We start from the raw sequence: 10,372 nt of genomic DNA, 5'->3' as shown, positions 1-10,372 counted from the left end.
GTGCTCAATAAATGGAAACAAATTGACAGCTCTCTAGCCCCAGTTCACCCAAGTGCCCATGACAGGGAGGCTGAATCTACCCTATTAAATCAAGTGTCCTGTTAGGTGCTCTGTCCTTTATAAAATCAAGTCATATTGCATATAAATGCATGGCAAAGGAACCAAAGGAATCCTTACGGAAAAACTTGGGCAATAAAACTGTCAAGACAAACTAGGAATCCAACAGGGACTGGCAGGGTCAGCAATACTGAAACTGTTTTATAGTTCACTGTGTACTTCCTCTTCTTACAGGTATGCATTGCACTGTGACCTTTGCAAAGTCCTCTGTCCTGCCCTGCCTTTCTCACAGTACTGCTCTAAGTCTTAAATATGATACTGTAATGCATTTAAAGGGGTTTATTTTTTTAAACTGGAAAGCAGAATAAAGTTTAAAGTGTTACGGCTTCTTCCCAAGACATCCAGGCATCTTACAGAGCACATCAGATTAGCTATTGGAAAAATTGAACTTAGATGAAATTTTCAGTAAGCAAAGTCTGTTTTTTTGCAATATAAATATACACACAACACCTATTCCATGTTGTCCTTGGTGCTGGTGACACAGAGTGAGGACAGCCCAGGTGACCAGAACCTCTCCTCATGGAAAACCTAACCCTTGGCTCCTAGGCTTCTTACTCATACTGTTCAATCTCCTGACTGACTTATTTATTAAGTTATTCATATGCTTATGTATTTATTGATTAAGATTTTTAATTAAGAATTTTACAAATACATCCTGATTGGAGGTTCCTAATTATGGGGAAATTTCCATTTGTTCTTGGAGAGGGCATGATTTTGGGCAGGTGGCCTTTGACTTCCTGTGGTAGTCACCAGGAGGAGAATTTTGGGACGCCATTCCCAGGTTGTGTCTTCCCTGCTGATGAGCTTTTGCCTTCACCCACTTTACATAGTGTTAAATCTGGGGAGTGTTATAAGGGTGTGTGTCAGAATAATTCATGCAGCTGTGCTTTGAGTTTGGCTTTCTGTATTTTTCTTATATGTCACAATAACAGTTAAAAATAAATCTTCCTTCAGGGGCGCCTGGGTGGCTCAGTGGGTTAAAGCCTCTGCCTTCGGCTCAGGTCATGATCCTAGGATCCTGGGATCGAGCCCCTCATCGGGCTCTCTGCTCAGCAGGGAGCCTGCTTCACTCCCGGCCTCTCTGCCTGCTTGTGATCTCTGTCAAATAAATAAATAAAATCTTAAAAAAAAAAAAATCTTCCTTCAAAAGTCACACAACTTGTTCACTTCACAAGGAAATGTGGCACAGGTGCGGGCCACTGGGAGTATGGAAGTGACCAGGTGTATTGGTCAGTAGCGAAGGCTGCACGTCTGCCATCTTCCCCCTCAAGGGAACCATCAGCTCCAGGAGGTCAGCTCCAGGAGGTCAGCTCCAGGAGGGTAAAAGAACTAATGAAGATAACAATTACAACGATTACAAAATGACAATGACAATAAAATCACAGTAATAACAAATCCAAACAGGAGATTCATATCCAACAAACGGTTGTAAGCGCCACAAATCACGACACCACGGGGCCGCCATACCGAAGACCCCACGGGCGGCGGACATCGCGGCTCTCGCAGCGCCCCTGGCGGCCCCCTTCCCGACACCAGCCGGCGGGGTGGGCGGAGCCTGGCGGGCGGGGCGGGTCGGGGCGCCGAGCGCGCGGCGGAGGGTGGGCATAAGGGGGAGGAGGTGACGGGCGGACGGGCGGGTGGCTGGGCGGGGCGCGTTCGGGCCTCAGCTCTCCACACGCCGCACTCGCCTCCCAGATTCCGCGCCGCCGGGGAGCCTGGTGGCTAACGCCGTCCGCGAGCCGGGGCAGCAGCCGGAGGAGGAGCCGCGGGCGCTGAGGTAGGCGCGGGGACGCCCGCCGCGCGGCCTGGAGCCAGGGCGCCCCCGGCCCTGCCCGAGGGTGGTGGCGAGGCCGGGGGGCGGCGCGCGGAGGCCCGAGCGGGCGGGGCCGGGGCCTGGGGGCGGGGACCGGCCTGGCCAGCGGGGCCAAAGGGGCCGCGCGGAGCTGGGCCAGCGGCAGAGCCGTGGGAGTCGGGGTTTGGGGCGGCGCGGGCTCCAGTGCACGCCCTGCTGGGTCCCGGGCAGTGGCTGCCCGGGAGGTGTGGAAACCGCCTGCCCCGGGGGCAGCCACCGAGCAGAGAAGGCGGGGGACGGCCCTGCCCCTCCCACTTTTGGGGCTCCCAGGCCAGTTCGCCCGCACAGCCCTCGGGAACTTGTTAACAGGAAAGCTTGGCAGAAAAACAAATGCCAACGTTTTGGAAGAACTGAGAGTCACGTCGTTAGGCGCTGAGGCTTTATTTTCCTTCCCCGCCCCCTGCCCAAGCCTCAGCCCGACTTGGCCAAAGAAGGATGTGTCACCAGCTTGGGGCCTCGGGCGGGATCCCCGGCCTGGCTGAAAGCAGGAGTACCTGAAACAAAGGTAAACGGAGGCCGGGCACACCCTGGCCCTGCCGTGCGGCCGCTCCCGGGCCGCCTCAGTGGGTCTCTCCCGCGCGGACCCTGGCCGCCGCCTCCGAGGGGCTTTCTCTCGGGGGACCTCTCGATGGAAACCAGCTGGCCGGGCTTGGAGTTGATGTTGCATCTGAACTCTGTTGTGCTCGCATTATTCCCAATCCCTCAACTCTGGTAAAGCTTAAGGAAATTTTACCCAGTTTTAGTGGTCAGCAAATGTAAGGGAGGATAAATTGCTGTTTGTAAATTATAATGTATTTTCTTATTAGGAAATGGCCTGAAAACACGAAATAAAAATTCTTAACACGTAAGCAAAAAAGAGTGGTTTGTAGTGCCTTCCAAAATCTGAAGAAGTGCTCCTTCTCAGATCATTTATGTACAAAGCATCCCCTCAAACCTTTGGTGCCAGGCATTTTTCTTTGTTCTTTATTAGTCTCAGGCCTCAGTTTCTTTTAAACAGAGCACCCACTGCTGAGACCCTAAAAATTGCTGTACTAGATCAGGGCATGTGCATCCTGCTCAGTAGGCAGCAGGTTTGTGTGGTAGTAAAACATCATTTTCTTTCTTGATGGTACCATTAAAATTATCTTAGTTTCATTCTCAGAAATATCCATGACTTTTAGTGAAAGCCTTTTAAAAATCTATAGACCACTCCTAATTTATACATAAAATCTGTTCACATATATTGCATCCACATGGCTCTCCTATCCTCTCTGACAGAAGAACTTGAGATGCTGTGGGGAAAACTCAGATCTTTTATAAATCTCAGAACTCAGAAATTGAGGACAGGGCAAACAAAGTGAAGTTTTTTTCAAAAAACAGAAAGCTTTGAAAAAGTTTTTATCAGGACCAACCTGGCTGTTGAGGTAAAAAATAGTAGTATCCACTAACAACCTGAATATTAATCAGTTAAAGATTTATTTGTGTTCTTAAGTATTTGCATATTTTAAAATGTAGTTAACATTCTGGACAGTGAAGGGGTATCTGACTTTATCTTAATCTGAATTAATTTTACCTTAATGTTTAGCTAAAACCCCCTGCCCTAAGGAATGAAAGTTTCGTTTCATCAAGAAGAGAGTGAAAGATCTGAGAAATTTCAGAGTATGGAGTACTTGAGGGGGGCACTTGTTAAAAGCAAACCATAACTTTGCTTTTAAATTCTTCATAAGCTCATTACCTGATCAGTCTCCACTGATTTAGCCCCTGTCACCTTTCAGTACACAACTAAAGCCTTTCTTAACATCTTCCCCACACACACACCTTACCCCCCCCCCAAAAAAAAACCCCACCACCTGGAATAGAGTTGATCACCCTTTTGAGTTTTACCACTCTTTAAATTAGGCGTTTTCATCTATAGTGCTATTGACATTTTGGACCAGGTAATTCATTGTTGGGGAGGGCTATCCTGGTCATCACAGGATTTTTTTTTTTTTTTAATTTATTTATTTGACAGACAGAGATCACAAGTAGGCAGAGAGGCAGACAGAGAGAAAGGGGGAAGCAGGCTCCCTGCTGAGCAGAGAGCCCGATGTGGGGCTCGATCCCAGGACCCTGGGATCATGACCTGAGCCGAAAGCAGAAGCTTTAACCCACTGAGCCACCCAGGTGCCCCTCATCACAGGATGTTTAGCAGCATTCCTGACCTCTCCTAAATACATACCACTAGTACCTCCCTCCATACACAATTATAGCAAATAGTCGCACAATGTACACAGTAGTGACAATCAAAAATGCCTCCAGATGTTGCCAGATGTCCTCTGAGAGAGCCAAAATCACCCCAGTTGAGAACCACTTTCCTAAGTAGACTGTTGCCTTAATTAACATCGGTGACCCTGCGTTGTCTTCATTTGGTTATGTGTTGATTTTCTCTGCTGTCCTAAGCTTGAGGGCAGAGGAGTCATTCATTTATTTACCAGATATCTGAGGAAAGGCATACTTTGCCAGCCAGGTGCTAGTTTAGTTCTGGAAATATAGTGATAAAAGGAGCTGGTGTGGTCTTTGTACTCTTGAACATTATTTCTAAAGAGAGTGACACACACACGTATAATGATACAGATACCTCATTGCAATTATGATAAATTCTAGGAGAAGTACAGAGCACTCCAAGGGTCCTGACCTAGTTTGGGAATTAGGAAAGGTTTCCTTGGGAAATGACCTTTAAGGTGAGGGGGACATTGAAGGTTAATAGAAGTTATAAAGTGAAGCATAGGGGGACAGTATTTCAGGCAGAAGGAATAGGACCTTTTCTGGGAACTCAGAGGCCAATGTGGCTGGAACGTAGAGAGTGGTAGGAGCAGGATGATACAAAATGAATCTGGAAAGGTTGGTAAAGCCTTTCTTTGAGCAGCAGTTCTCAGTCCAGCCTATTCATCAGAATCACAAGAGGACCTTAAAGCAGTACTAGGGCATGACCCATTAAATTAGAATGTCTGTATTGGATCCTACTTTCCTCCCCAGCTGCTGTTTTCCCCACACTTTTTAAAAGGATAACCACTAGTACTAGTTTTGTGTATTGTTCTAGACATTTTTTTGTCAGCATTCAAGCAAATGCATATTCTTAGTTCCTGCTGTTGTTTACACAAATGGTAGCATTCAGTACACACTATTTTTTTTTTTTTGAGACTTTATTTATTTGAGCAAGAGTGCACATGAGCAGGGTGGAGAGAGAGAAATAGGCTCCCTGCTCAGCCTGACGTAGGGCTCGATCCCAGGACCCTGGGACCACGACCTGAGCCGAAGGCAGATACTTAATGACTGAGCAATCAGGCGCCCCTGTACACAGTATTTGTGTTTGCAACAATGTCTTGGAAACCTTTCCATTTCAATATATAGTTTCCTTATTCTTTTGAATGACCTTATAGTATTCCATTGTATGGATATACCACAGATTATTTAACCGTTCCTTTATTGGTGAACATTTAAATTTTTTCTAATAATTTACTATAAGGAATAGTACAGGCATATGCCAGTTCATGTGTGTGAAAATATCCATAGGATAAATTCCTGAAAATGGAATTATTGCGTCTAATATATACGTATACACATAAATATTGTTTTGTAAAAAGATCAATATGGTCATGTTGAAGAGAATGGTTTGGAAAGAAATGAGTGCTTGTGGGAAACGACTAACCCTAATTAAGGTTACTGAGTGCTATAGACTGCATTTTGTCCCCCAACAACTGAATTTTGAATCCCTTACCCCTAGTATCTAAACATGGAAATAGAATCTTTGGTAGGTAATTAGGGTTAAACAGGGTCAAAAGGGTGGGGCCCAAACTCAATAGAATTGGTGGTTTTATAAGTAGAGGAGGTTGGAAAGGCCGTGTGAGCACAGTTAGAAGGTGGCTATCTGCAAGCCAGGAAGAGAAACTGACTTTGTCAGACCTTGATCTGGGACATCTGCCCTCCAGAACCGTGAGAAAATTACATTTCTGTTGTTTAAGCAATCCAGGCTATGGTATTTTATTATGGCATCTTGAGCCAACTAACACACAGTGGAGAGGTAGAAAAGATTGTAGCCGGGACCATGGTGGTAGCAGAGGAGATGGAGATGGATATAGGAGATATATTTAAGAAGCATAATTGAAAGGACTTAATGATTGAGGGAGAAATGAGTAGGATGACTCCCAGGCTTGCCCAACCAGGTGAAAGTTGTGGCTGTTATCTGAGATAGAGAACACTAGAAAGGTAAATAGTTTTGAAGTGGGTATAAATCATAGTTCACTTTGGGACTGGTGAGACCTCTAAGTGGAGAATAACATAAGCTTTGGTAATTCAAATCCATAGCCCAAAGGACTGGACTGAACTGGGGATCCATATTTAGATGTGAATTGAGGGGTGTGGATGGAATTATCAGAGCACTTTGGGAATCTGTAGCCCACAGCTGAATCTGGCTTACACATGTGTTTTGTTTTTCCCATGGAGTATTTTTTGTTGTTTAATTTTTAGTTGCCAATAATTTAAAATCTGAAGATTTCCCATGAAAATCTAGATTTGGGTCTTTTCTTTAAAAATGAGAAGATGTAGCACTACTGAGCTGGCTTTCTCCTATGGCAACAATTGGTTGGAGCTAAGTCAACATTGATCCCAGCTGCTTTCTAGTTCAGCAGAGAGTCCACCACTCCCTAAAACTTATACCTGGCTTGCTTTTTTTTTTTTTTTTAAGATTTTATTTATTTATTTGACACAGAGAGATATCACAAGTAGGCGGAGAGGCAGGCAGAGAGAGAGAGGAGGAAGCAGGCTCCTTGCTGAGCAGAGAACCCGATGCAGGACTTGATCTCAGGATCCTGGGATCATGACCTGAGCCAAAGGCGGAGACTTTAACCCACTGAGCCACGCAGGTGCCCTTGGCTTGCTTTTTTTATTTGCTTCTCTGACCCTGTAGGCATTTGAGTGTGGAATCCCTGTTCTAGGAAGAGAGAACAGAACAGGGATTCTCATCTTGGCTGCACATTGGAAATATTGGATAATTTTAAATTACTGTTGCTAATACCCACACCAGAAATGTATATTTTTGTTTACTTGGTCTAAATTAAAGCCTGGGATTTAAAAAAAAAAAAAAACTCGTCAGGTGATTCCACTGAGCAGTGGAATTTGAGACCATTGACAGAGATTAACTATAGAGAGAGCTCAGACCCAGTGTTTCAAAGTTGAGTAAAGAAAGGTTGCTCCAGGGGCGCCTGGGTGGCTCAGTGGGTTAAGCCTCTGCCTTCGGCTCAGGTCATGATCTCAGGGTCCTGGGATCGAGCCCCACATCGGACTCTCTGCCCAGCAGGGAGCCTGCTTCCCCCTCTCTCTCTGCCTGCCTCCCTGTCTACTTGTGATCTCTCTCTCTGTGTCAAATAAATGAACAAAATCTTTAAAAAAAAAAAAAAAAAAAAAAGAAAGGTTGCTCCAGGATAAGGGATGAGAAGTGGTCAGAGAGGTACAGTGGAGTGGGATCTTGCTTATAGCTAAGGTATGCAAACTTAACCTAATACACTTGAAGATGTTTTTAATTAGATGAAAGAGAAGTTGATTTCGCGTGTATACTTACTGTTTGTTTTGCGTATACCTGTATATGCTGTTCATTACTGCTTAGAGTTAATGTATACAAAAAACAGCTTTGCTTTATTTAATGGGCCATTTAAAGGATTCAAGAGTAATTTAAACTACGCTTGATATTTGTCTTAGGTGTTTACTTTAGAATCTAATTCCAGTTTAAGTTGTGTCATAAAAGGCATTTTTTAAAAAGAGGAGTTAATCAAGTGAAGCTGTAGATTGAAAATGATCAGTTGAATTTAGCAAGATGGAATCGTTGACCTCAGCAAAACCATTTTAGATTGGAAAAGGCAGAAACCAGATTGAAGTGGGTAGAAAGTAAGGAAATGGAAAGGATAAATGTTGGGGAAATCTTCTGAATTCACCCTAGAAGGGGAGTGATGAGAGAAGGTCAGGTGTCTTATATGTATGGTAGGTGCAATCTGTGTTGGTTACCCAAATGCTTCTAACTCTTGAGGGAGGTAACTTAGTGGTGCCTGATTACCCTTCTCCCCCATTTCAGAGGGGTCTTGCTTGTATTTGTTTTGGAGACTTTGTGCTTTCCACTGAGGAGATATTTTGCCAGGACCTTTGAGACTCAGATGTTAGTGATTAGGCCCTTAGTCTCTTTCTTATCTGAAAAGCCTTAGGGCTCCTAAAGGCCAGCAGGGCTCCAGTGACCCTGACATCATCCTCCCATTAAACTGTGAACAAAGATCAGATTGTTGTCATGTTGAAAATGGAATACTTGGCTATGTCAGGGAATATGTATCTCCAGCTTTCAGATTCCCAAGAGCAGTTTTTTGCAGCTGCTTTAACTTTATATTATAGCTGGTTTTCCAGTTGCATATATGTAAAATTTCTCATACTTTGAAATCTTTATCACTGATGATGATTAAAGGGTATGGATACAAGTTGGAGGAGACCCTCACTGAGCTCAAAGAGAAGAGAACGCGAACAAACTGGTTTCCAAAAGGTTGTGTGAATGCTGGAATGCAGTTACCTAGAAGATTGGATTAGAGTGGCTGTCCAGAGTGGGTTGTCATGCACATGGCCTCTACCGATCTGTCTCTTATCCATCTCTGCCTCATCGGCAACCTTAACCTAGCTAGCATAGGAGGTTTAAAGAGTTGTGATCTATAGATGCCATAGGGGTTGGAAAATGCCAAGGATTTATTACTGAGGAATGGAGTTTATTAGTTGAAGACATAAGCCCCATTGCTGTACTTTTTTCCGAAAGTTAAGAGTGTAATCCTGTGAGGGATTAGTCTTCATAGCTGCTAGTAGTTCATCCATTAGGTGGATGATGGTTAACTTCTGTATGAAGGATGCCTTTATGACATAAGTAAAAGCCCTTGGTCTACAAAGGTTTATATTGGGAGTCTATGATAAGAAATATTTTATTTAGAAACTTTTATGTGCTTGGGCAATTGTAGGAATTCCACCATCATAAATAAAGTTAGGTACCATACTTGGATTGTGGTAGACAGAGGGAAAAGTTCATTGCAAGGTGGGCCAAGGCTTCTTTGGTTTGTAGAGGAGATAGGATATTTTGAGTGGGCAGATGATTTGCAGTCAGTTCTTGGATACCAAATCTTGATTTGTTAAATGTCAGCTGTGTGATTTTTTTTTAATTGAATTAAAGTTCACATAACATTAAATTAATTAGTATAATCATTTTAAAGTATACAATTCAGGACTCTCAGTATATTCACAGTGTTGTGTAAGCATTACCATTAATTGCAGACTATTTTTGTCACCCCAGAAGGAAACCCTGTACCCATTAAACAGTCACTCCCTATTCCTCTCTCCCCCTATTTCCTGAAAACCACCAATCTGCAATCTGCTTCTGTCTCTGTGGAGTTGCCTATTCTGGGCATTTCATGTAAGTGGCATTACACAAATGTGACATACTGTGACTGGCTTTTTTCACTTAGCATAATTTGTGCAGGTTCATTCATGTTGTAGTATGTGTTCCTTTCTTTGAATAATAATCATTCCTTTCACAATTATCATATGATCTCCCTGATATGAGGAATTTGAGAGGCAGGGTGGGAGGCTTGGGGGGTAGGGAAGAAAAAATGAAACAAGATGGGGTCGGGAAGGAGACAAACCATTGGAGACTCTTAATCTCACAAAACAAACTGAAGATTGCTGGGGAAGGGGGTATGGAGAAGGTGGTTGGGGTAGGGACATTGGGGAGGGTATGTGATGTGGTGAGTGCTGTGAAATATGTAAACCTGATGATTCACAGACCTGTACCCCTGGGGCAAATAATACATTATATTTTAATAAAAATAATTTAAAAAAATTATCATTCCTTTCTTTGATTGAATAATAATTCAATTGTATGGATATACTGTATTTTGTTTATCCATTCACCAATTGATAGATATTTGGGTTGTTTATTCATTTGGCTATTGTAGATAGTGCTACTAAGAGCATTCATGAATAATTTTTTGCTTGAATACCTGTTTTAGTTCTTCTGTGTACATACATAAGAGTGGAATTGCTGGGTCATAGGTAATTCTATGTTTAACTTTTTGAGAAACCATCAAACTGTTTTACGTAGCATCTGCAGTATTGTACATTTCCACCAGTAATGTTCTGAAGTTTCTCAACATCCTTGTCAATATTTGTTATTTTCTGTTTGTTGTTTTTTTTTTTAAAGAGTGAGAGTGTAAGAGCAAGAGAGGGAAGAAGGAGGAGAGGGAGAATCTTTTTTTATATATATAATTTTTTATTTTTTTAATTTCAGTGTGCCAGAATTCATTGTTTATGCACCACACCCAGTGCTCCATGCAATACATGCCCTCCATAATACCCACCACCTGGCTCACCCAA

The 10,372-nt window shown here is 43.3% G+C and overlaps 1 protein-coding gene across 1 annotated transcript in view; it reads left to right on the top strand.

The window, feature by feature from the left end:
* Positions 1–1,728: 1,728 nt before the first annotated feature.
* The window catches only part of PPP2R3A (protein phosphatase 2 regulatory subunit B''alpha), a 203,330-nt gene continuing 194,686 nt past the window's right edge, over positions 1,729–10,372 (top strand). The window contains exon 1 of the mRNA XM_080808037.1: positions 1,729–1,894. The gene's annotated coding sequence lies outside the window, so the exon portion shown is untranslated. The remainder of the gene's footprint in view (positions 1,895–10,372) is intronic.

Source organism: Martes martes (genome assembly GCF_963455335.1).
Source record: "Martes martes genome assembly, chromosome: 1".
NCBI classification, from domain to species: Eukaryota; Metazoa; Chordata; class Mammalia; order Carnivora; family Mustelidae; genus Martes; species Martes martes.
This window is presented reverse-complemented; position numbering and strand designations above follow the sequence as displayed.